The following is a 27,317-nucleotide window of genomic DNA, read 5'->3' on the forward strand; positions in this document are numbered from 1 at the left end:
ATAGAAACCAGGCTCTGACTTACAGAACTGCTCCTGACCAGGAGTAAAGTCCTATTACCCCTCTAACTTCCAGTGCAGGATAATTGTGCCCACAAAAAGTGTTTCATCTGCACTGGTGCGACCACCAACGACATTTATGACCTGACGGATGGGACAATACTCAGGCTGCCATTTGAGTTCACGTGTCAGCAGTGAAGCCCCGCCCTGCATGTGCTCAGTTCTGCACAGAAATGGCCATAATGGTATAGGGAGGTTTCTTCTAAACTCCTAAAATGTAGACTTTATTGCGGTTACGGAATATGGACATCTTTATGCTGATGTTTTTTACGACTAATATTTACATGAGACGGCAGCAGTATTCATTTTTGGTGGAAAAATGAAATTCAGGAAAAATGTTTGCATTCTGTCATAAATAAAGTCCCAAAGATATTTAGCAAACAAGATAAAAAACTAACGTGTCTAAATTCCCACCCTAAACCCTGCTACTAAAAAACTAAATGGAATTGATTTCACAAAGTTAAAATCTAATTAATATGAGCGTTTTGCAACGATTAGTCCACTGTCTTCTGGAGATAAAAACGTTGATGGTTTATTAAAAAAATATATTAAAATACATTTTTTTGGCAAAAATTGTTCTGATGTCCACTACGGCGCAGAATAAGTGTGATACCTAAATAAATGTGAAGGGGAAAGACAACCCTGAAGATAAGCCGGGAAAAAAGGAAAACAAGTCATTAAACTTAACATAAGAGATGTGATGCTTCTGTTTGAGTTGTATTTACAGACAGAAATGTCTGAGGGCACTTTAGGCAAGGAAAGTTTCTTTGTATAGCACATTTCATGCACAAAGAGAATTCAAAGTGCTTTAAATAAAACATTCAAAGAAAACTATATTAAGGGTGATTAAAAATAAAATTGAAAGAAAATCAGAAGGAATGAATTTAAATCAAGCATAGATAAAAATGTGTGGATGTAAACTTTTGAATAAAAACTAATAAAATGCATCTGAGAATTCAATAATCTCAAAAAGAACTGCAGCAAAAACTAAAGTAAGGACTCTGAAAGGTGTAAAGGCCCCTATTGTGCAGAGTTAGCTCATTCGCTAATTTAAAATAAATTACAGCTTTTCAATTTGAACTGCAGTACTGTTGTGCTCTGACACTGCCAGTGCATTTGGCATCTTTGGTCTACTGTAGGATGTGCACGCTCAGTAGGGGAAAATAGAGTGGTAATGGATTAAGACATAGTGGAGCGCTGCTGAGGTCTGATCCAATAACAGTTTTACACAGCTGACAGTGGTCTATTTTGCAAATTGAGTGTGAATATGTGATAGTCAAAATCTGTTCTAGATGGTCGTGGCTTCACTAATGTGTGAACATATTAATATGGAAATATGGGCTTGTCATGCACAGATGTAAAACTACAAAAAATATCAGATAAAAGTGGACCCACCCAGGGAAGTCCTAGCCTTCAAGGGAAAAAGCCACATGTGTGGATTATTCTGTCTACATCATTCTTGGAAAATCCAATACCTTGAGTAATAAAATTGAATAGCAGCTAAAGGTTTAGTGTGGATGTGAACAAGCTCCGTAAGAGAACCACTACATTAGAACCACTTCTAGTAGAATGTTATTGATGATGATAAAGAGTTAAACGCTGTCTAAACACTGACTCATTTGTAGATTCTTTAGATTCCCAAAAGTTGCAGGGATTGAAAGTTACATATCCAGACAAAACTTTATTAATGGCTTTGTCACAACTGCCCTCAACAGCTAGATACGGGCTGTCTCTAAGCAAAAAACTGGCAGACCTGTACAGTGTATTAAAAAGCAAGGGTGTACACCGCTCAGCTGATGTCGCCTCAACCCAGACATCAGAAACGCCAAAACCTGCATGGTGCTGCAGCTCAGCCAAGCTAACCAGGTCTGAGGAAAAACGTAATCCAATCTACTAAACAGCATCTAAAAGAAGGAGTGATGCTGGAAAGCTAACATACACAAACACAAATCAAAAACGCCACAGGAAAGATGAATGAGTGCGGTTCTCAGTCGAGACATGACAGGGCTCTGCTTGTGTGTGACAGCTGCAAATAACCATGTTCGCTGGAAAACATCAACAGCAGCAGTAGTGATCATATGCAAGGTCAACTCTGTGTGCTTTCTTTGCCAATGCACTCCATCTATGTTCACGAAGACCTGTCAGAATTTTGTTTAAATGTTCACTTTAGTTGGTGCCAGTGTGCAGGTGGATTGCACAGAACCTGCTCTGTTCCTGTCTGTGGCCACTCTGTTTGCAATTCCTCTTTAGCCACCAGTAAACAGACACTGAACAAGGGGGGGGGGACTTGATCAATGAGATGTGGACAGGCTGGCAACAAAACAGTAGTTAGTTCAGTAGATAGTGCACTTTATGGGCATTACTAGACACACTTTCAGGATGATAAAGCCTGCATCCCTGGGCTCTAAGTGTAAATCAGATCTCTTACCGGGGCTGTTAGAAGCTTGAGTTTATCTTTATTCCACACATGCGTTACCTTCTTTTTTTCTAACTTGTCCTGTCCAACAGCTGAGCAAATAGATAAAAGCTAAGGCTTCTTGTGTGGGACAGATTTTACTGTTACAACAGAGGGATATGAATCTTCTGACACTCAAGGTGTATATTTGAACAAACCCCTTCTGTATTTGAGGCTAAACTTTATTTATACTGAAAATGCTTGTATATTATTTTGTTGTTGTTGTTGTACTGGATGGAAAAGAAGAGGAGAGAAGAACAGAGTGGGTAGGTATTGAGTATTCAGTATTGAGGGGGTAGAATCATAAAGCAACACGATGCATGAGATTTATCATCATTACTGTAAGGTGTAGATATAAGTCAAAAGGGGCGGGGCATGTGCACACAAACACTCAAATGTTACAAACATTGCTGTTGGGTCAAAAAAAACTTTACATACAAACATGTCAACACGTACCCAATACACCTACAGCACAAATGCACATATTTATGCATACAAACACACATGCAAAAGCATTTCATACTGTTTCATTCTGGCTTCCACTGTGGGAAATTTGGAAAGGCCCAGCGCCCAAGGGCAAGGACAAGAACCAGGACCACAGGGACACGGACACCCCCAGGCTGAGATATGATGTGATCCACAGCTACCTGTGTTGAGTTCTAACAGATGTTCCGGTGTATTGTGTCTATTTTGTCCACTTATCTAGAATTGCTTGACTAGTGTTCTACCAAAAAAACCTCAAATGCACTTTTTTTGGTTGTACTTTGTCTGGTTGTACCCTAAAACAACCTCTATCATGTTGTGGTGTTTTATCAATAAAATGAATTGACTTCAGTTTTGATAGGTTTTAAACACTGTGCAAACATCAGACTAATTGGTAAGCCAATTCTTATTCTGCTATTTGTCTTTCCTACATCTCAGTTCACACATCAAATGACATGTCCCTTTTATTAAAAGGCATATCCACTGTTTGAGAACTGTTACAGCACAAAGCCCTGGATTATGACCAGACATCATGATTGATCGTTTGGGTGTGGAACGCTTTATATATCACAAAGACGTAGAAGACAAAATCAAAAGAGAACGTAGGTCACGAACAGTTACAAAAGTAGGTAAAATGAGTAAATGGGATTCAGTTACTCACTCTTGCCTCAGCTATGGAAGCGTTCCCAGCTGAGACAGAGTTCGAGTTTCACATGGTCATGAGAAAAGGACAAAGACGACTGTGGTATTAACATCATGAGATTGTAAATCCAGCATCCATGAACCTCAACGAGGAGTTTGTTGCATGATTAAATCTTTAATTCTCTTGTATGCGTTTCAGACTAGTTTGCAAAGTTCTTTTTTGACTGTCACTTGTAAACACATGTGCCATTTGTCTCTGTGCACATACATTACAGAGAAGGGAGAACAGGGGGCGCAGGAAGGAGCTGAATAAGAGTCCCAGTGTACTTGCTAACTGGAATCACTTACAAAAATGTGACCTGCAAACGCTGGAGCAGATGAGTGAAATGTGATATTCTAAAAACATCCCCTTCAGTCTGACACCATAGATTCAGGGTCTTCAGCCAGAACAAAACAAAGTCATCCAAGTTCACAGAGACTACGCAACGTAGCTCTTGTTATCGTTGGCCCACTGTACAAATAATCATTTAACAATCAGTTGTTGTCACAATGAAAACATTTAGAGATATCTTTAATCTCTGAAGGCAAAGACCAGTTTAAACAAGAATTATTAAGTTATAAGTGAAAAACTAGTTAGAATTGACACTTTTGCAGACTTCTTACAAATGTCAGTTGACTTTTAAAAGTGATATTTGCAGAAATGGATGCTGCAGTTTTATTCAATAAATAGTTTTAGCTGTTAATTAGGGCAGATAAAATGATGTGTCTGGTTGATTGATTTATTTTCAACACAAGAATTGCTGCACATGCAATTAAAATGCAAAACTGAAAAAAGCAGTACAAGGGATCTTTGGGGAGAAAAAACACAACATAAAGCCATATGTTAGCGCCTCTTTTTGTTTGAAAAAAATGCTTTTCAACAACAGCTGCTCTGTTCCAGCACAGACTGCTGACAGACATGTTATAAAATCACCCACTTTTTTCCAGTTTCACTTCTGATGCCGGCACGAAGCTGCCTGGACCACGGAACAGTTTGCACGGGTACGTGCGTGCGTGAGGAGTTTGCGGCGTGCACCGTCAGCAGCGCTTCTGTAGCAGCAGGTGAGATTTATGAGGTGTCAAGAATGCTAGCCTGGAGTACAGTGATGCAAGATTGATCCCACCTCCTCATCTCCCTAACACCCCCCAGGGTTCCTCCTACCTAAAAGGAGCACATTCACACCAACTAACCCACAGCTGCACATGCACATACTGTACCCAACCACTCGAGCACATGTTCAGATCAACCGCTGAACCTAAATGTGAGAACCGCATGTCTCCACCACTCCACCCCTCAGACTTCCTGGGGCTAAACACATCTTCTAAAATGTCCTGTTCACCTTGTTCCATTACCTCTGACACGTTTCCAGCTGAATCTCACCTGCTTTGACATATTGTGGCCTTGGTTCAAGAAGCGAGCATGGATTCAAGCAGGATGCAGCCTGATGGAAAGGACCCCCTTAAAGGTGCCTACAAAGGTCAGTGCTACAGCCAGTGGCAAAGCAGAGCACTTTACAGCTTTTACAGGCATCATCAATAACAAAAGCTGGTCCTTTTACTGCATGATACTGACAAAGCTCTCCAAAAGTGTAGGGTTTCATTTTCTCTGGACGCTGTTGAACTCTCCAGATTCATTTGGTTTAAACCAATGAACGTCAAGTTAATTAAAGTGGCCCACAAATGCAACATCTAAAAACTGGAAGCTGACGCCAATTCTGCCCCCTCAGGCAGGTCAAAACCCTCCCCACTCTAAGGACTCAAAGGTTAACAGCTTGGAGGCCAAGCATTTACAACAGAATCGTGACCAATTACAATGAGGACAAATATTTACAATAGCACAGCGACATCTTTACAACCTCCTCCCCTCCTGCAGGGGGCACAACCATAACTGCCGATCACATGCTGCTCTCATCAGCATGGAAATATAAGGGGGAACTTGCAAACAAAAAGGACACATTCTGCACATCAGGTATTTTGAGGCAGTGTGGCGCCAAACCTTTTTCAGGCCACAAACCTGTTTTATGTTACACAATAATTTTACAGACTGGTCTGTAAAACAGAGGTGGGCACTGAGGGCCGCATTCCTGCATGTTTTCCAGCATACCCTGCTCTGGCATGTTCTAATTGGCTGGACACACCTGAACCAGGTAATCAGCCATGAGTAGGGCAAGATTATTGGCTGGACACACCTGAACCAGGTAATCAGCCATGAGTAGGGCAAGACTATCTGGAAATCATGCAGACACACCGGCCCTCGAGACCTGGAATTGCCCACCCCTGCTGTAAAATGTTAAAGTGGGTATCTGTGTTTTTTTTATTTCTTTTTTCCCCTTAGCTTCCACTTTCCCTTAACTTTTGAGGGTAAAGTTTATCTTCATTCTCTGTAAAATATCTGCAGTTGGTTTAAACCTTATTTATACACTAGACTTTAAAATGTGATCGATTTTCCCTTAACTGATAAGGGTCTAAGTTAAGCAGAAAGACCAGATGCCAACTTCAGCCTCATCCGACTTGTACGGTGTGACGGAGAAATAAAAATAAATAAATCAATAAATACTGTCATTAAAATTAGTTGTTTTTTTTACATTTTAATAAACCTGAATCCACCGTTTGAGCAACTTTATAAGCAGCGTCCTCGTAACATTAGACAACTGGTTGCTGGACATTATGCGTTATAATTATTATGTTGGGTGGGATAGACTGTTAGCTAAATACTAATTACTACTTATTATTTTATATTATTTTTACCACTTCATTTCTTTGTATTTTCTTAGATTCCTTATCCTTTGCTTATCTGGGGATGGTCTCAATTTCTACCTCCCTACATGCTTTATTGTTCTTTTCCATGTAAATGTTCTAGTTTATCTTCTGTTTTATCTTGTCTTATCTCACTATTCATGCTTTAAATAAAAAAAACAAAAAAAAAAACTGTCGCACTAAATTCATTTGAAGTAAAGACTTCTGGTTTTTGTTTGTTAAATAAAGAGTTCTTTTTTCTTTGACGTCAACAGCTTTTCTTCTGTTTACTCACTGACATTTCTGTGAAAAGTAACTTTTCAAATATCTTTGCTAGCTTGAGGGTTTCAATTTAGCTTTAAGAACGTAGCGGATGGATTGTCAACACGTGACTGAGCCACTGAGTCAGATGTGGTGGGGAGAATCCAGTAGTTTTTCCAAAATAAAACTTCCTTCAGAATTAGATTATGAATAAAACAGAAAAACGTAGATTGGGTATTTTTTCCCTCTATGCCCACTGACTGCCCCACGGACTGGTACTGGTCTACGGACAGGTGGTTAGTGACCACTGTTTTAATAGATGAGGGATTAGGTAACAAGTTTGGTATTGAACAATAAACCAACAGATTCTTTGACTGAGCTGCAGAAATACTGTAGATAACTTTTCTTTAAATAAAAGTGTGCATAAAGTTACTGAAAATGGACGGCTGACATCCAGCATTTAAAAATGACACTGAGTTTACTTTTAAATCAGCTGCTGAACATAGTGCCTACCTGAAACACCCCAAAAAAAAAGTGAAGCTATCGCTCACATTTCACTTCTCCACTCTAAGGCCAAAAAGGACCACAAGCATTTTGCCCTTAAGGTTCCATGTTAAAACAGTGTGAATAACTGCAACTAATAAACTGCCATAAAGTTAGTGTACAGGCTCTTACTATGCAATACGTTTTGTTAGATGTCATTTTACAGCAACTTTGTGCAGAAAGACCTAAGCCCTAATATTGCCCATGCTCTGACTGACCGCACTCCCCTACTGTCCACCAGGGGTTTGCCATCTTGAACAAGAATGAGCCTAGAACAAGTCTGCAGCCTTGCATTGTCTGCTGCTGTGAAACCCTAAAGCTGCAAGGATGTGGTAAACACAGTAAACACAGGAGAAAGCAGGCAAAACAGAACCTACCAGTCATACTGTAAGTGTTTCCGTGCGTTTATGATCTCCCCAGGTCTGCAGTGTTGCACAGTCCACCCTTCTCTGTCCTGGAAGATATAAAAAAGAGGATTGTATGAGTTAAAAGGAGTCTGAGGCAGCATGGAGGGAAGGTCATATGAAAAACAAATGAACAAACATAAAGCATTTTTTGCTTCTCTCTTTAACTTAACCAGAATAATAACATTTCAATTTCCTTTACTGCTTAATTTTTTCTCACAGTTATGCTCGAATTTCCTAACCCCTTTCTCCTCCCACAGCCCTGGTCTGTTTGTCGTACATAAAAGCCAAACATTGATCTGTGGCTCATGCTGTGATGGATGCAGAAACAATCATCAGACACGCAACACTACTGCTGTTAATGTCAGCGTGGCAAGTACAGACCAACTTTACAGACGTCCTTTTCCTGCAGGGCCTCACTTTAAATCATGTCTTGCCGTACGCAGGCCTTTCATCATAACTACATAGTCCCTGACTGCAGCTTATTTTTTCTAATTATTATAATTTGTCACGTTTGTAAAACAAAAAACCCCAAAGCAAGTGAAAGGTTGCCTAAGAGTTTTTTTTACAAATTGTTTTTGTACTTCATCAAATATACTTTATTGAAAACCCTAATAATATTCAAGCCTACAATTGCAACAATGAAGTCTAAGTGTAAAAACGGAAAATGCTAAATACTTAAATATATCAAATAATTATATATCTAATTATATATAAAAAAGTTATGCTAAAATTAACGCTTAAATAATCTTTATTTTAAAGTAGATACTTTCAAACTAAAGCTAGATTTAAAAAAGAACAACATGCTTTCTTACAAATGACCACTACGGGCTTTTTACAGCAGTAGGTCAGTCCTCCTTCACTCCACTGAGGAATAGTCAGATTTACTTGCCTGGTTCTTTTTTTTCCTGACGTTCTGAGATTCTATCCTGACAAAACTGTAATGGTGGGAAATTCTATTAATCACATTGCTTGACTTCATCACTGACCAGTCATTTAAGGGGGCATGGTCTTGACTGACAGACGGTCATTTGATTAATGGGTCTGTAGAAGCTTTAGAGGGTGCTTTCATTTCCTGTTTGATCAGTTTCAAGACTTTGGCTTGGAAAAGTCACAACTAAGAAGACATTGCAACTTGGTTTTATAGAAAAACAATGGGTTTCTTGACCTCATTTGCTGCCACCCCCCTAACAACCATAAACACAAGCACCTATTTAGCACCAATTTAGTTTAGTTTTGGGGCTTTTTTGAAAACATTGTGGTTTCTCTGTCTATGCATCCTTCCTGAGTGGATGCTTTACAATGGCAAGTTCTTGGTAGGGTAAACCACCATGTATGCTTCAGAAGGTTTTAATGTGTGCTGACATGTTACTATGTTTCCTGTTGTACTGAAAAAGTCTCTCTGAAGCTACATTCACACCAGCCTCGGAAATGCGCATATAATCAGCCACTTTCAATGAAAATTAAATGCACGTTTCATGGCTTCTACGTTAAAAACTCTCGCATTCAAGCTATGCAGGTTTTTATGATCATTTTTGGGCTTTATGTAAAAACATGTGACCATTGGATGCACATTGCAGGTTAAACCAGGTTGAACTTTGACTACCGGTAATCAGGGACTTGGTTGTGACGAATGGATGACGTCCCCTTTAATTCACAGAGGAGCCAACCATTTGAGAATTGATCATGGAGAAGAAATTAATAATTGCAGTTTGTGCTCAGCCGGAATTATATGACACCTAGTGAATCATATCAGAATACAGTGCGTTCCAAATTACAATGCAAATTGTATTTAAGTGTCAAAAATCCATGCTTGCAGCTAGCAGGTGTGTTGATAATATTTGAGTGTGTGTGAACAGGCCCCGCCCTTTTTGTACTACATTTTAACCTTACCGTAACGATAAACAACCAGTAAACCTGTCTGCTCTATGCTGCTTCATGGTCTTACCCCCCCCTCTCACTATCACCCCCCCCCCTGACATCCCTCCCTCTTCTTCCCTTCTTTCCTTTTCCGTCCGGTCCAACACCAAAGATTTTTTAATCATGGTTGAAATGAATAAAGTTTGGCCTCAATTACAAAAGGGGTTTGTTCAGTCACACCTTTGGTTTGTCTGAAGATTAATAACCCCTCTTGTTAAAGTAAAATATGTCCAACACAAGAGGCCCTCAGCTCTCATCTGCCTGCCCAGCTGTTGGACAGGACAAGTTAAAAAAAATAAAAATAAAAATAAAAAAAAGGGTCAAAAATCCATTTGCCTCACCAGGACAACAGCATAAGGCCCAACTCCTTCACCTATTCTGTGCCAGATTGTCCTCTTACTGACTCGAGCTCAGCCATTTGGACATTTTGGCTCCAGAAACCTTTGTTTAATTCTGCCTGCTTGTCTGTGAGTCTGCCTCTCAGTCCAGCTTTAACTCTCAATAAACTGTCATCCACCGGTCTGTTGTCTGCTGTTTTTGATCCATCCTGCCTGATCCTTACAACAGAGGGACATTCAACATTATTAAGCAGACCAACATTTTCAAGCAATATGGGAAAGTAAAAGGATTTCACTGCTGCTGAAAAGCGTGAAATAGTTCAATGCCTTCAACAAGGTATGAAAACCTTGGATATTTCACAAAAACCTAAGCATAATAATCACATTATTATAGAGATTTGTGGTTGATTCAGAGCACACACGGCCTCATGCAGATGGAGGCAGAATGAGGAAGGTTTCTGCCAGACAAATACTGAGAGTATTCGCTCACCCATCCAAATAATCAGAATCAGGTGTCCTAATCCCTTGGCCTTACCACAGGTGTATGAAATCAAGAACTCAGGACTGTTTTTTACAAAGATTTGTGAAAGAATGGTCTAAATAATATAACAGGACTTAAGTTTTCCTAATTGATTTATTTTTTTTTTGTGGAAATGACCATGATATTGGCCGGATAATGCCCTTCCAGGTGTGCATTATCAGACATGGACAAACTTCACGGAAGCAACAGATCAACGCGATAAAAAAAAAAAAAAAAAGAAATGTCTGTAACCAATTAATCAGCAGGCTCTTAAATTAATCAGACAATTACTTTAAATTAAATGGACACATTTAGATGAATGGGTAAGATTTGAACATGCTTAAATGCTTTTACTGTCATTTTGCCCTCCTAACCCTTTTATTTAGATCTGTGTGTACCTTGTTGTCATGTGCGGAGTTACTGACCTCTGGCCAGTCAAGAAAACACTCCTGGGATGAGGACAAAAAAAAAAAAACAAGAAACTTCCACATCCGGCGCTCAGTTTTTCTTTATATCATAGGCTATTGGAAAGATCAACCAAGTATTTCCACAAGGCAGAGCACGTAGGTGGGGACCTCCCACTGCTATCTTTATTCCCTTATCCGTGGGCAGGATTCGAGAAGTGCATGCTTCTCGACACGACATCGCCTCCTGAGTAGGCTCAGGTTCCTCAGGCAGAAACCGCGGGCCAAGCAGCAGACTGTGTAGCCGGACGGCTGGGTCAGACTGGACTTCTCGGTTTCACTTCCAAACAAGGAAGTTGGTGGGCCGGCCCGAGCCTCAATAAATGCTCCTGCTGGCCGAAGTAGACCTCTGCCAGGGGCTCTGTGCACAGCCGGGCAGGCAGAGGCTGTCTGCTGACGGGCAGAATGAGCTGGTGATCAAACACCTGGTGCTCAGTGCCAGGTGTTCCGTATGGAGTCACTTTCACTCTATGATGTCAGCCATCGTTAATCACAACATCAGAACACAATTTTAAATGATTATTTTATAGTATTCATAGTGAACAACATACATGATAAAATATATAATAAAATAGATTCTAACAATAAGGAAAATATTCGGTAGGTTTTTTCATAAAAATTTCCAAAAAATGTCATCTTATTGCGCTAACTGCTCACAAAAATGTTTATGAGGATGACCCCATCTTACATCAAGTGACTCCCTGTTTGCATTTCATTTAAGCATCTGGTCCTTCATCTGCTGAGGAACACCAGTACAGTAATGGTAAACAATATCATCATTGCAGGGGAAAAAGAAAAGTGACACATCGAAAATAGATACACTCTGCCTACACTCATCTTTATTGTAAAGTACACGTTTACTGAATTCTGAAGGATCCATGTTCTTGCAGAAAAACCTTGACGGGAAGAAGGTAGATGGAGATGGATGGGTCAGTCAATACAAGGAGGTGCAAAAACGAATGAAAAGCCTCTAAACACAACTGACCACTCTAACAGATGAGTCAGTGTTTACACAAACGACTGCTGGGCTTGAATATGTCAGAAAGAGCAGAGACAGAACGTGGCTTAGATTCACCGTGGTAACATCACACACAGCCCTGTCTACCACGAGGCGAGACAGCAGTCAAGACACATGTGGCATCCCATGAAAAACGGTTGATGATCAGCAGTAAAAGCAAGGCAAAGAAGCAATGGCAAGGATTATATTGAGTCAAGAGCTTGGGTGTTTTTATAAGAGGACGAGCTTCAAAGTTAAGCTTATTCATGCTGCTAATGTGGAGCTATGCTATTGCGGCTGCCAGCTCAGCCTTTTGAACAGCCTGCCCACTTGAATGGCTCCTTTTGTCGTAGAGGAATCCACTGGCAAGCCTCTAATTAGTTGAAAGGCTCTTCCCTTACAGGCCTGTGTGGGCAGAAGGGAGAAGGGGACAGAGAGGGCGAGGGGATGGAGGCACCTCAGAGCACAGCAAAGTATGTCAACAATAAATGGTGTGAGTGGAGGTGCAGTCGATTCAAAATGAAAACCAATAACTAAGAGTTGTGAAAAAATGCAGTGTAGGAGTGCAGCTATTCTGGTAAACTGGCATCAATCTAACAGGTGGTTAACCAGAAGTGCTATTGAGAAAGCCAAAAAAAAGAGCCACGGTTTCACAAGTAGGAAATATACGTTAACAGTCCTGGTTGTTAAAGACTTAACGGATCACTCCAATGAAAACTGTGTTTTTTGGTGTTTATAACATGATCTTGTGGCATTTTTATGATGATGGAGGACAAATATAAAGAAAATTAAGCTTTAATTGCATTTCTTAATATTTCTTTATTCAAATCATTAGAGCAGGGTTGATAAAATTGATGAATCGATCTGAATCAATCCAAGCTTAATAAATCAATAATCAATCCAAGTAGAGATGGGGCGGCAGTGGCTCAGTTGAGCAGGTCGTCCAATGATCGAAGGGTCAGCGGTCCGATCCCCGCTCCCCCCAGCACCACTGTCGTTGTGTCCTTGGGCAAGACACTTCACCCTCCTTGCCTCCAGTGTGGCTCCACTGGTGTGTGAATGTGTATGAATGATGCAGGTGATGGTCAAAGCGGCCGTAGGCGTGATCTGGCAGCCAGGCCTCTGGCAGTCTGCCCCAGGGCAGCTGTGGCTACATCAGTAGTTTAGCATCACCAAGTACGGACAAGAAGTGAATGAATAATGGACACACTGTAAGCACTTTGAGCGTCTGGAAAAGCGCAGATAAATCCAATCCATTATTATTATTATTATTATAAAACCCCTTTACTTCATTTTAAAAGTAACCATTTGTGGTCTAAAGCACCGTTTTTTGCAAAAAATCTTCTGGAATGAAGCATAATGTTATAGCGTATAGCTGTGACGTAGAAAATACACTATGTGAGTCACGAGCTCCCTGCTCTGCTCCCTGTTGACCCATCCACTTGCAGACAAATAGTTCCATGTATGTCTTTGTTTTCCTCGTCTGAGCTGGCAACTTTATGGCTTGAAAGCTCCAATATTGTTTGCCATTTCTGCTGCAACAGTAATGTTAGCTTTGGTGTATGAGGGACTGTAAGTTAGCGGAAGAGCATGTGAACAGAGAGCTATAAGGCAGATAGTCAGGTGTGCCGTAGGAAATTACCCATTTTCACTAATCTAAAAACATTTCCCATCTCCAGGATATCAGCTCTTTGTTCATCCAAACAGGCCATGATAAAACACTGAGTAGTTAGGAATATGAAAGATCATAAAATACTTTTTTCTTCGTGTTTATTTGATTCTATTAAAGACACTTTGATCAGAATGAGGGTACCGCGATTTAGCCGCAGCTTCAGCTCTGTTTTTGGAAAATTGCCGCCCCTTTAACTGTCTCCACCAATCATTCTTGGAGGTTTAATCAAACGTCATCAGTCTGACCAATCAGAAGTGGTTAAAGTCTTCACTTTCTTGTTCCGATTCTGCTTATAAAGTCTGTCAGTTCCAACAAAAGTACCAGCTAAAGCTCGTCTTTAGCGGTGAAGCTTTTTACAGAATCCGGTATCAGACCGTGGAAAAAGTGAACAAAACAATGAAGCTCAGAGAGCGTCTGCGATCGGCGGCAGTTTTGCACTACATCTCCCATGAGGCATAGGGTTAAATGAACTTTAAGACGGGGCAGATAAATACAACATAAATACACAATAAATACACATTGCAGAGCCGGTGTTGTGCTTCTTAGTAACCTCCTACTCTGAAAACCTTTGAGGCCCATGCTCTTGTATTTAACATCCACCCTTAAGTATTGAGTGTTGCAATTCCTAAAATGACCACTTAGGGAGGATTTAAGAAGAGGGGGGTTTCCCTTTTGACTCTCATCTTGAAAATTAAAACTTCCCACCAAAAAAAAAACTTTTATACAGCCTGATGTAAAAAACGTTGAACGTTCAAAACATTTGATTGACAGATTCTCCTGAGCCCGCTTCCATAGAAGAGGTGTGGACTTCCAATTAGTCAGAGTGGTTGCCATAGAAACGATGACTCAGAGCGATTTGGACCAATCACAGCTTACTGACGTTGTCTGGCTGAAAAACTGCAGTGTCCATGACAAAAAAAAAATGGTGACTGAATTGACTTCATTTTGTTGGGAGCCAAAGTAAACCATTTTCTATGCGTGGTCTCACATTCACCTGGTCCAGTTCTCATACACAGTCAGTGCTGCGGCCCAATCAGAGATTTTTGAAACGTGGTTGAGTTTTGACGATGTGAACTCCGGTCAATACGCCTGTCACACTTCAGGCTTAGTTTGAATGGTTTATTTTACTGGTCCAGATTTGTTTAGTGCTAACAGGACAGGTTACACTCATTCAAGAAAACTTAAATCACTCTTTAACACAAGCAATCATTTAGCAGGGATTTATAGAATTACTTATTTAATATCAACACATTTTTTGTTGTGTTTTGGTTTTCATAGTATCATCGTCCAAAGCTTTGCTTGGAGATGAACAGAGCCAAGGCAATGGTCTGCACATCAACGATAAGAAAAAGACACGGTTTGTTAGGAAGGTGCAGGATCCGCCCGCGCATTGGTGCACGCAGTCGTTACTGCTGAACAAGTTGTGTACAAAGCAAGAGCACGCGTCACAAGCAAACAAATGAGACAATGACGTTGTGTGGGCTCGTGCACATAAACAAATAAGGTAGAGTCATGTCAACAGACTATTGGCTATGATCGCTGCAAGTTTTTTTTTCCGTTTGTTTTTTGACCCCCAGGGCTCAACGGGCTAAAGTTGCCTCCAACTACTGATATTTAGTCATCTGATAGCTCTAAGGTTCCAAAGCAGCTGGTTTGGTGCCAGAAAATCCACAGGACGGCGCTTTGACAAAAGACAAAGCCGTGTGCTCACTGTGACTAATTGTTTGATGCCTATCTCACCATGCCCGTGCTACAAGTCCCAACATAATCGCCACATGCTTGCACTTTCAAATAGATTAGAAAGTCTGCCCTGCAAGTACCGTTGATGTTGCTTTAAAAACATGAAGTAAGCTCTAATTTAAAGGGATGAGGGGGTGTATTTTTTTCTCTGGGATCTTAAAGTGTGGACATGCTCCTTCCTAAATGCGGCAATAAAAGAAAGATTAAATAGCAATTAAACTAAACACAGCTTATTTACCCAAACACAAGTGGGGGCTGTAAACTTTTGCAAAAGTGGAATAAATGTAAAAACGTGGGGGTGCTAATTGTTATGCATTTTCTCAAATTTATCCAAAAATGCTGGAATGAAAAAGCTGCCAACCGGGAAGAGGAAGTCTCAAACAGAAGCAGAAGAACTCTTCCCACTTCAGAGAACACTTCACTGAAAACATCTTGAGGATAAATTCTGTCCGTGGGGCCCCACGTTCAGCACCTAACCCTTTGAACTGCTTGCCGGAAAGGGTGAGGGAATTTCACTAGCCTGTCAGGGATATGAATGATGGCGAATGGAGATGGATCCGATTCTGCCTGGCTTTCTGCCTACAGAGGAAGATGCCCTCACATAGAAAGAGCAAGAGGGACGGTTCACACTTTAAATGCAAAAGGTCACCTTAGTACAACATTATACTCTGCATCTATTACTATATTTAGATTTAATTTACTTAATTATTGATGAAAAACCATGAAGGTAATGTTAGAAAAACAATGAAATATTTTAGATGATGTGGATTAAAAGGTTTCATAATCTTGGTTGAATTGTGTTAGTTTTTGGGAAATAGCTTTTATGCATGCTGGAAAGATGTATATAAAAAGAAAAAAAACAAAAGAATCGACCATTAGGAAAAAACTGTAAATTCCACAATTTTAACAACCAAAACTAATGATACCCATTAAGCAAACTTTAAATGCTCACACCTGAAGGTAATCATTGAATAAACTCCAGATTAGACAAGGCTTAATTTCCTGTTTTTTATTTTAAGTATCTTTATTAATAGCTCTGATGGAAAACAATTACCAAAAGGTGCAGCTTTTAACACATATAATGCCAGTGAATGTAGCAACAATAGAAAGAGTTCTTTTTTTAATAGCAGCTATTAGAAAACATGTTTCTCTGTATTTTTTTTATTCGTGGTCAATGTGGAACCCATTGTTAAGGTGTTTTTTTAGTTTTTCCTTTTTTTTTTAGGTGGGTAAAAATGCCTTTGAGTGTTTAACCATCTAAAAATAGAGCAGGAGAGTTTGAAACTTAGATTTTAGAGGCTACACTGTAAAGTTTATGCAAAATAGTATTTGCATTTACCTAACACTGATCTGCTGGTGCGATGGTGTTTGGCAGCAGCCAGAGAATTCAAATCTGAAATTTATCCAGATTGCTTAAAAAACAGTTTTACAAAATTACATGTAAACATCAATTTATAATCCAAATGAAAATACGTAAAATTGGGGATTGGGAATTTTTCTTGTGCTGCGTTCACATCAAACCCGATTCGCGCGGCCAATTCACGTCCTTCGCCTCTGTTTAGACCTGCGGCAAAATCGCTGCTACCCTTGTCTCCATACAAATCAGCAAAAAAATCGACATGTGACAGGCCAAAAACCTGTGTTCCTGATTGGTTGAAGCAAATTCTTGGTTCAGATATTTGAACTGGCATGACCGAGTAATTTACTGCGCGTCTGAGTTTTTGCTGCGCCACACGAAACTTGCTGTTGTCAGACTACTGCGCTCGGCGTCCAAATCGTGCCACAGGACCTCACATTGCGTCTGTACATTGACTTACCATTGAAACGGGACGCCCCAACGCATGAATCACATTCGGTGTGAGTGCCGCTTTACTCTTGGTTTAGATAGAAAGGAGGACAAAATTGAATGTTTTGAGTTGAAGTTTTTTTTTAATCCCACCTTCTTTAACTTTTTCATGCTGATTGCTTACTGTGAATAATAACTTCATATGGTGTATAGCAAAATTAAAAACTTTAGTAATCTTTTTTATTAACATATTGAACTGGGAATTTTTTTTTAACTCGTACTAAATTGCAACAGTTTTACTTTTTTTTTTCGAAATGGTTTGGTTTCCAGTAATATTAAGCCTTAGTGCTATTAAGTGTGACTAACTTAGCTTAGCAGTTTTTGGAAATGTTATGATACAAAAGAAGTTGACTGGCATTCTTGGAGAGAGCTGCAGCACTTGTAGTAACTTCTGACTGCTGGTACCACTAACCATCCATCACTTGGTTCAGTCCATTTCATCCCGTGTGAGGCTGAAGTCTAAAACTGGATAAAAGATTTCGATTTCAGATTAATTTAATCACATCATAGACTCAATTTACAGCCAAACTTGTTAAAAAAAATATGACTGCATATTGCAGAGAATGCCTTTCGGACTGTTGCTCTGTCAGCCTCTTACACTTCCGAATGGTCTGTGACATTTCAGCTAATACCCAATATCATTCCAAGGACATAATTTTGTTCCTATGAGACTCTGGGTTCATTATATGACCAGTCATAAAATTCACAGCCCTCATGAGGGGGGTGACTAAAGAGAGATGGGGGATGGTAATCGGGAGAGATATGCTGGAGAAAAGACACAGTGACTCAAAGAGTGGGGAGCACAAGGCCTTGTTGATGAGAGCAGAACTGCTGGACGGTTCAAGGAGACAGGAGCGGGCCGGCTGGTGCTTAGGTCATAGCACACTGGAAGAAGGCAATGGAACGGGCCTTGTCAGAGAAGAAATTTACTGCTGGTTGAGCTGCAAATAGCTTTGCCCCTTTGCCCTCCACACTGTATTTGCATGAAGAAAACACAGAGAGAAAGGAGCATTGAGGCCAGCCAGAAAGCATAGAAGACAGTGCTGGCAGTGTTTGGCCGGATAAGAGGATGGTTTGCAAGCATGAATTACAAGTTCATGTAAACTAAAGCCTTTATATTTAACGTTAGCCACAGAAGACAAGATTCCTCAGTCAGGAAAAAAAGGATGCTATCTCAGTGCCACCACTGCTGATGTGAGTAATCTGTAAACCGGGATTATAAAACCTGTTTCCGTGTACAGTGGTCCCTGGCTATATCGCACTTCACCTTTTGCAGTCTTGCTGTTTTGCATATTTTTTTCTGAGTTACTTTGAATGTTTTTTTTTAATATCATTGTGTTTTGCTGTTGTTGTTGACATTGTCATTTAATCTCGTTCTGCTGTGTTTCCTGTACAGAATGCATTCACCTCACCAAATCTACAAATCTCCGATCCTGCAGATGATTACATATTTATCTTATGAGCACCAGTGTTCAACTATGACAAATATAGTTGTTTGGTTTATATCTCGATAGGTATCATTATCGTCTGACATTAAAAATGATATGGTGATATAAAAAAATTATATATTGCCTAGCCCTACCTCTAGATATATCAAACTTAGGATAATTACTCATGACATTGATTTGAAAATATATACACATACGCATACTTCCACATACACTTGTATGTAATTACATTTTTACTCTTAATCATAAATAGATACATTTACTCTTATACATACAGAATATGGCACATGAGACTATTAAATATTATGTTTGTCAAAAGGAGTTTTATTACTTGCAAACTTAAAGAATCTCACCCCTGTTTACCATCACATACCATCACATTTGACACATTAGACAGACTTGGTGATGATACCTGCTAAAAATATGAATGTACTCTGCATTAGTGGAGCAGTCCTGGTGTGCAAAAGAAAATAAACCAAATGTTTAGATCTATGTTGAGTGATTAAATGTAGAAGTCACTACATGAGTAAAGTTCTTAAGTACATCAAAACAAAAAGCTGGATCAACAAACAGCAGCTCAAAATAGTGACACTATTTCTTCTTATAGTGGCACTGTCTGAGGAGTCAATACTCTAAATTTGACAGACTTCAGTCTCCAGGGTACGTTGTCTTTATATTATATTATGATTAGGAAGGGTTAAACCAGTCTAACCATTCAATGAGCCTTTTTTTAAGGGCAGATTATATAACACAATTAGTTAATTAATTAATTTTAATTTTAGATGTACAGGCAAAGGATGACAGTGGAGAAAAAACAACAACAACTCCCAAATGGAAAAATAACAAAGTAGCAAAACATTTTAATCAACTTTTCGATTATCTTTTTTTATTATTTTGAAAACTGATGAGAAGCACATATTATTATTGATAGGAGTAATATTATTGCTCTTTTAAAAAAAGAAGTGAATGCTGCTGTTGACTCCTCCCACACCCCAAAGCACTCATAGAAAAAAACTTACTGGTTTTTAAATTATTTTTCAAAAACAATATTTATTTCAAGATACATGGAGGATCTATTAAACTATGTATACACAGAACCCTGAAAAGCACTACAGACACTATAGAGGAGGATGTCAGAAGTTTACACTTCTATAGTACGTACACTTCCATATGCAAACTGGAGAGGTGGATAAAATAACATGAAAAGAGACCTATCACTCTGAGCTGCACAAAACCAAATGGGTTTGAGAGAAAGCCCAACAGGTGCCTGACGACAGCTGGGACCAAGAGAAACTCAAAACATGCCTTAAATCACCTCCAAATCAGAGCCCATCCCTGAGCAGAAGCTATCATCATGAAGGCTAAATGCGATTAGCGCCTGCTGGTAATCTAAGGCCTATTCATTGCGGTTTGGAGTAAGTGACACATTTGATTCAGAGGATTAGTTCACTTCTCCTGGAGGTGCAAGGGAGGGAAAATCAAAGGGCACACGTTAGAGGAGCAGTGAAAGCAGCGTGTGGAAGAAGCTGAAAAAATATCAAAGAAGCGCAGAGAGGATGAGGAGGCATGAGCCTTACAATCTACTATAATTTAAGAAGACAGTTGCTTTGTGCTGCTGTGTAATTAACAAAACCCAGAAGGCTGCAGGGGCCAGTAGGAGCTTCACTTAGTTCCTTCAGAACATGCGCGATGAGCCACCGTGAGATATGAGGTGTATGATGCCATAGACTGCACCACAGGATGAGTTCAACACAAATGTTTGCCATCAAAACACATGATCACGGCCATGTCAGCTTCACAAAGCATCAACAAAACTGCTGCCGTTTTATGAGCTGGTTAGAGACCAAAGCTAGCAGTTAGATCCTCGTCTGCCACAAATATCTGAGCCATGTGACTTGTCACATGATGTTACATGGTGGTATATCAGTCAGTGTATTTGGGCTCATCAACTGCCATGCTCCTTCCAGGGGGGTATTCCAGAAAGCAGGTTATGCTAGCTCCCACGGTAAGTTTGAGGCTAAGGAAGTTGATAACCTCAGCTTTCGGTTCCAGAAATGGAGGTATGTTTCAGGATATGTGAAATTGCCATAGTAACTCATGCTCTGAACATAACCTGGTCTGGAGCAGGTTTAGTTGAAGGTTAGTTTGTTTTCAGAGAGGTGCGTGTCCACTTTAAGATGATTTAGTGGATGAAGAAGCTCAGATAATACTTTTTCCACCATGAGAGGGTGATAAGACCACGTATGGCTGTTGGAAAAATACACTTTTTTACTTTGATCTAACTTAATTATTTGCTTCAGCTAAGATAAATGTTTTTTTGTTAAGTCAGCTTAAAAATAACACGCAGTTTTCAGACAGTTGTTTTACTTTCATTCAAATTAATTCAATTAAGTAGGTGTAACTTTGGTGCTGCCGTTAGATCGGCACCGCAAGGGATTGTGGGATACCATTCCCTTTGCCTGTCTGGATGGATTTGGGTTTAAGTGTGGGTTTTTGACCTAATGTGTTTAGTTGTTTAGCTGTTTTACTGTGTTTTGCCGAGTTATTTTGTCCTACTATGCTTACGTCGCTGCACCATGAGTGAGAGTGAAGGAGAGGATGAGGAGTTTATATTGCACCCCTACCACTAACCTTTGTAATGAGAATGACGGGAAATTCTTTAATGAATTTGTGCACTCCGTGCATTTTTTCCCCCATCCTTTTTATTGTTATAAAAATGAGCATATCTGCCGGCTCAAACTTAGACATATGAGAGTTCAAGAAATATAATTACCGTAAATTCCAGACTACAAAGCGCACCCGATTACAAGCCGCACCCACCCATATTCACGTGTTAGACTGCTTTTATACATACACAAGCCGCGTCAGAGTACAAGCCGCGCATGTGTTAGCCGATATTGTCATCCAGACAGATCACGCCCAGCATCCCAGAGTGAGTGCAATTTATTAGCACATTGTGGGTGGTGCCAGTATTGACTCTGGCTCATGTATTTGAGTGTATCGACATCTGTCAAACAGCATGGACCTCTATTCTGTTCACAAGTCCCTCAGTTATGGTGTTTTTATTTCATTTTTTTTTTTACTTATTGACAATCTAGGTATCTAACATAAAATTACAAACAGTAACCATATAATCAACATTACATCCCTCAGTTATAATGAGGAAATCTACATCCGCGATTCCACATTTCCCATGAGTCTTAGGGGCTAAAGGCGGGGCCAACGCCCAGCTCGCCATTCTGTTGTACGTGTTTAAGAATTAGCAAGTAGCAGCAGTGCATGGAGGGGTGAACGGGAAAAGCTCTCCTTCCGCTTGTGTCGCAGCAGCGTTATGGGAGTAACAGGACTGGTTAGAAAACACAACGGTAAAATAAAGCAGCGGCGACTGAAAAGCGCGCGCCTCAGCGCGATACGCGCGCCTCAGTGCGGCGCGTGCGTCAGAATTCAGAAGCCTCTGCACTCCGCCGACGCCTCTGCGCTCCGCTCCCGCCCCGCGCGCTCCTTGTCTCCCCTTCCTATCTACTCCGACACCTCTGGCCAGGGCGGCTTCAAGGAGGAGCACTTCGTCCCCATTGCGCCGGTGAACGGAGCAAATCGTTTCTGTGCAAAGCAATCAGACTTAATACTGTACGTTTTGTGTATGAGGGGCGGGTGCGTTGTTACGTGTGGGAGCCATCAGACTGCCATCGGCCCCGCAGCTCAATCAGCAGGAGAAAATGTCTCCAGCTCACACGGAGGCTGTGAGTTTTTCAAAGCAAAATTCCGCTTTTACGGTTTCCTTAGAAACCGTAAATGGAGTGTAAATTCACTCCATGCGCTGTTCTCTCCGTCACGCAGCAAACCGGCTTTTCCAAACCCGTTGGTGACGGTGGACTTTTTTACGCTGCTTTTAACGATTGCTTTTAACTTGAAAGCTTCATCATAATGTACCGGCGATCACGTGCACGTTGGGTCTAATGGCCCCAAAGGATTATGGGATGCGGCCGGGCATGCGTGTTTCGTTTTGTTGAACCATGACTGAAGTGTCTAAGACCTGAAGTCAAGTCCATGCTGTTTGGCTGCTAAGAGGTGTGTTGAATAAAAATGCCTCGTGCTTGGTGTTAGATAGAGAATTCAAACTATTCACTGAGTTCGAAAGTACGTACACGGCGGCCGCCAATTAAATCCATAAATTAGCCGCGTCACTGAATAAGCCGCAAGGCTGTAAGCGCAGGAAAAAAGTAGCGGCTTGTAGTCCGGAAATTACGGTAATTAAGATGGAAAAAAATATTAATTGAATTGGAGTAATATGACATTTAGTTAGATAAATATGTAAATTTGAGTTGTAGAAACAATTATTGAGTTTTATAGATGTAATTAACTCAATTATTTGTTACCAATAGAAATAATTCATTTAAGTTGGCAAAATTGGATAAGTTATATATATGAGTCACAAGGAAAATGGAAACAATCTAGCCACAGGGGTTGCAAGCCAGTAACTTCTGTGCCGGTCCCAAGCCCGGATAAATAGAGAGGGTTGCGTCAGGAAGGGCATCCGGCGTAAAAATTGCCAAAATAACCATGCGAATCATCCACAACACTTTAGACATACCGGATCGGTCGAGGCCCGGGTTAACAACGACCGCCACCGATGCTGTTAACCTACAGGGTGTCGGTGGAAATTTGACTACTGTTGGTCGAAGAAAGAGGGGAGGCAGAAGGGTCCGTTGCCAGAGAGAGAAGGGAAAAGGCAGGAACATAGGTTTGAGAATAGGGACTCTTAACGTTGGCACAATGACAGGGAAAGGCAGAGAGCTGGCAGACATGATGGAGAGAAGGAAGGTAGATGTACTGTGTGTGCAGGAGACAAGGTGGAAGGGCAGCAAGGCACGTAGTATTGGAGGAGGATACAAACTTTTCTATCATGGTGTTGATAGGAAGAGAAACGGGGTAGGAGTGATTCTGAAGGGGGAGTTTGTAAACAGTGTTCTAGAGGTGAAAAGAGTCTCAGACAGGATGATGAGCCTAAAGTTAGAAATTGAAGGGGTGATGGTGAATGTAGTCAGTGGGTATGCGCCACAGGTTGGCTGTGAGTTAGAAGTGAAGGAGAGATTCTGGAGTGAGTTGGATGAGGTCATAGAGAGTTTTCCCAGAGGAGAGAGAGTTGTTATTGGAGCAGACTTTAATGGGCATGTTGGTGAGGGCAACAGAGGTGATGAGGAGGTGATGGGCAGGTTTGGTGTGAAGGAAAGGAATCTGGAGGGACAGATGGTGGTGGACTTTGCGAAGAGGATGGAAATGGCTGTAGTCAACACTTACTTCCAGAAGAGAGAGGAACATAGAGTGACATACAGAAGTGGAGGTAGGAGTACTCAGGTGGACTACATCCTATGTAGACGAGGTCATTTGAGAGAGGTTAATGACTGCAAAGTGGTGGTAGGAGAGAGTGTAGCCAGACAGCACCGCATGGTGGTGTGTAAGATGACTCTGGAGGTCAGGAAGAAGAAGATAGGGAAAACAGAAAAGAAGACCAAGTGGTGGAAGCTACAGAATGAAGAAACTTGTGAGGAATTTAGGCAGAAGTTGAGGCAGGTCCTGGGTGGTCAGGATGAACTTCCAGATGACTGGGAAACTACAGCAGAGATTATCAGGGAAACAGGTAGGAAGGTGCTAGGTGTGTCATCTGGAAAGAGGAAAGACGGTAAAGAGACTTGGTGGTGGAATGAGGAAGTACAGGAATGCGTCCAGAGGAAGAGGTTGGCTAAAAGGAAGTGGGATGTAGAAAGGACTGAGGAAGGTAGACAGGAGTACAAGGAAGCGCAGCGTAGAGTGAAGAGAGAGGTGGCAAAGGCCAAACAGAAAGCTTACGATGAGCTTTATGACAGGTTAGACACAAAGGAAGGAGAGAAGGACTTGTACAGGCTAGCCAGACAGAGAGACAGAGATGGGAAGGACGTGCAACAGATAAGGGCGATTAAGGACAGAGATGGAAAGGTGCTAACAACCCAAGAGAGTGTACAGAAAAGATGGAAGGAGTATTTTGAGGAGCTGATGAACGAGGAAAATGACAGGGAAAGAAGGGAGGAAGATGTGGTTGTTGTGGAGCAGGAAGTAGCAGAGATTGGAAAGGATGAGGTTAGGAAGGCTCTGAAAAGGATGAAGAGCGGAAAGGCCGTTGGTCCTGATGACGTACCTGTGGAGGTATGGAAGTGCTTAGGAGAGACAGCAGTGGAATTCCTAACAAGGTTGTTCAATAGGATTTTAGAGAGTGAGAAGATGCCTGAGGAATGGAGGAGAAGCGTTCTGGTCCCGATCTTTAAGAACAAGGGTGACATGCAGAACTGCAGCAACTATAGAGGAATAAAGTTGATGAGCCACACAATGAAGCTGTGGGAAAGAGTAGTGGAAGCCAGGCTTAGGAAGAAGGTGGAGATTTGTGAGCAGCAGTATGGTTTCATGCCCCGTAAGAGCACCACTGATGCCATTTTTGCTTTGAGAATGTTGATGGAAAAGTACAGAGAAGGTCAGAAGGAGCTGCATTGTGTGTTCGTAGATTTAGAGAAGGCGTATGACAGGGTGCCGAGGGAGGAGCTGTGGTACTGTATGAGGTCGTCTGGAGTGGCAGAGAAGTATGTCAGAGTAGTTCAGGACATGTATGAGAGAAGTATGACGGTGGTGAGATGTGCTGTAGGTCAGACAGAGGAGTTCAAGGTGGAGGTGGGACTACACCAAGGATCAGCTTTGAGTCCTTTTTTGTTTGCTATGCTGATGGACAGGCTGACAGACGAGGTAAGACAGGAATCTCCCTGGACAATGATGTTTGCGGATGACATTGTAATTTGCAGTGAGAGTAGAGAGCAGGTGGAGGAACAGCTAGAGAGGTGGAGGTTTGCTCTGGAAAGAAGAGGCATGAAGGTCAGTCGTAGTAAGACAGAATACATGTGTCTGAACGAGAGGGATCAAGGTAGAAGCGTTAGGTTACAGGGGACTGAGGTGAAGAAGGTGCAGGAGTTTAAGTACTTGGGGTCAACAGTTCAGTGTGATGGGGAGTGTGGAAAAGAGGTGAAGAGGCGAGTGCAGGCAGGTTGGAGCGGTTGGAGGAAAGTGTCAGGAGTGTTGTGTGACAGAAGAGTGCCAGCAAGACTCAAAGGAAAGGTGTACAAGACAGTGGTGAGACCAGCTCTGCTCTATGGGTTAGAGACGGTAGCAGTGAGACAGAGACAAGAGGCTGAGATGGAGGTAGCGGAGATGAAGATGTTGAGGTTCTCCTTAGGAGTGACCAGGTTAGACAGGATAAGGAACGAGTACATCAGAGGGACGGCTCACGTTGCCTGTGTTAGCGACAAAGTCAGAGAAGCCAGACTGAGATGGTTTGGACATGTTCAGAGGAGGGATAGTGGATATATTGGTAGAAGGATGTTGGAGATGGAGCTGCCTGGCCGGAGGGCAAGAGGACGGCCAAAGAGGAGATATATGGATGTCTTAACAGAGGACATGAAGTTGGCTAACGTTAGGGTAGAAGATGTTCATGATAGAGTGAGGTGGAAAAGGATGATTCGCTGTGGCGACCCCTGATGGGAAAAGCCGAAAGAGAAAGAAGACAAGGAAAATGGAAACAATATCAGAAACTCTTGCGTTTACTTTGTCTGTTCTTTTACTACAAGCAGAAATCAGAATCAGAGATACTTTATTGATCCCACACGTGGGAAATTTGTTTGTCACCATAGCAACCATAGCAGAAACTCTTTCTTTTGATGATGCAGCCGTGTTACTTTTTTGATGGACGTATAATATTCATACGCCATCATTAAAACCTCAGACTCCGTCTCACTGAAGTATAGAAGTTTCTTTTTTCACCACGCGTTTCCATGGTGACTCCAGAAATCGGCTATCCAATGAGAATGTCTTTATGTACCTGCTGTGCACCCGCATTAACCCAGGGTTACCAAGTAATTACGCCAACTCATATCCGGTCTTTTGGAACCGACATACCCAGAGTAAGCAAGTTCAGGCGGATTTCAGCTGGAGTTTAGGGTTAAACTCAGGGTAGTTTAAACATGCTTCCTGGAATACCCCCCAGATATTTTTCACTTTCCTCTTTATAACAAAACAAACAAAAACAAAAAACACAGGACACAAAACACCAATGTAGCCTGCACAACTGCACTGAGTTCCACATTTGAAATTTCAAAAAGTTTTGATTCAACTACAAACATCTTAACTGGAAAATACTACAGACTTGCTTTATAGCTGAGAAAAAAACTAAAAGATAAAAGAAAAGATAAAAAATGAGTTACAAAGGCATATAAATATAAAACAGCAAATGAAAAAAATAACAGCAGAAGCCAAATCAGGAGCATTAAAAGTCCCATTCCAATCATCTTTTGATCTGTTGTACAAGCATCCCCAGCGGTCTTTCAATTATGATTTTGCCAGTTTTAGCCAAAATCAAAAATAACCTGTGTATTTTATAGAACATAGTTTCGACAGAACATCAGGAGTTTATTAGAAATTCACATCTGAGTTGTGTCTGGGACTGTTGGCCTACGCAAGCCCACCCCCTTTTCCTCCCCATTCCTGTGAGTGCTCTGTTTACACTCTCTCCTGTTAGCCTACAGTCCCTCACACCTCCAACCTAACAACAGCGGTGAAACAAAACTAGCGATCAATGTTGGAGCTATCCAGCCGTACACTTTTGATGGCGTAATCAAGTCTCACACAAAATAAGACTTTTTGCTGATCTGATCAGAACAGGATTCGGTTTGCTGGAAGA

General features: G+C 41.1%; 1 protein-coding gene across 1 annotated transcript in view; it reads right to left on the reverse strand.

The window, feature by feature from the left end:
- thra (thyroid hormone receptor, alpha) overlaps positions 1 to 27,317 on the reverse strand; it is a 184,991-nt gene that overhangs the window by 104,125 nt on the left and 53,549 nt on the right. The window contains exon 3 of the mRNA XM_023949083.1: positions 7,594 to 7,670. The gene's annotated coding sequence lies outside the window, so the exon portion shown is untranslated. The remainder of the gene's footprint in view (positions 1 to 7,593; positions 7,671 to 27,317) is intronic.

Source organism: Oryzias latipes, chromosome 19 (assembly GCF_002234675.1).
Source record: "Oryzias latipes chromosome 19, ASM223467v1".
Taxonomy (NCBI): Eukaryota; Metazoa; Chordata; class Actinopteri; order Beloniformes; family Adrianichthyidae; genus Oryzias; species Oryzias latipes.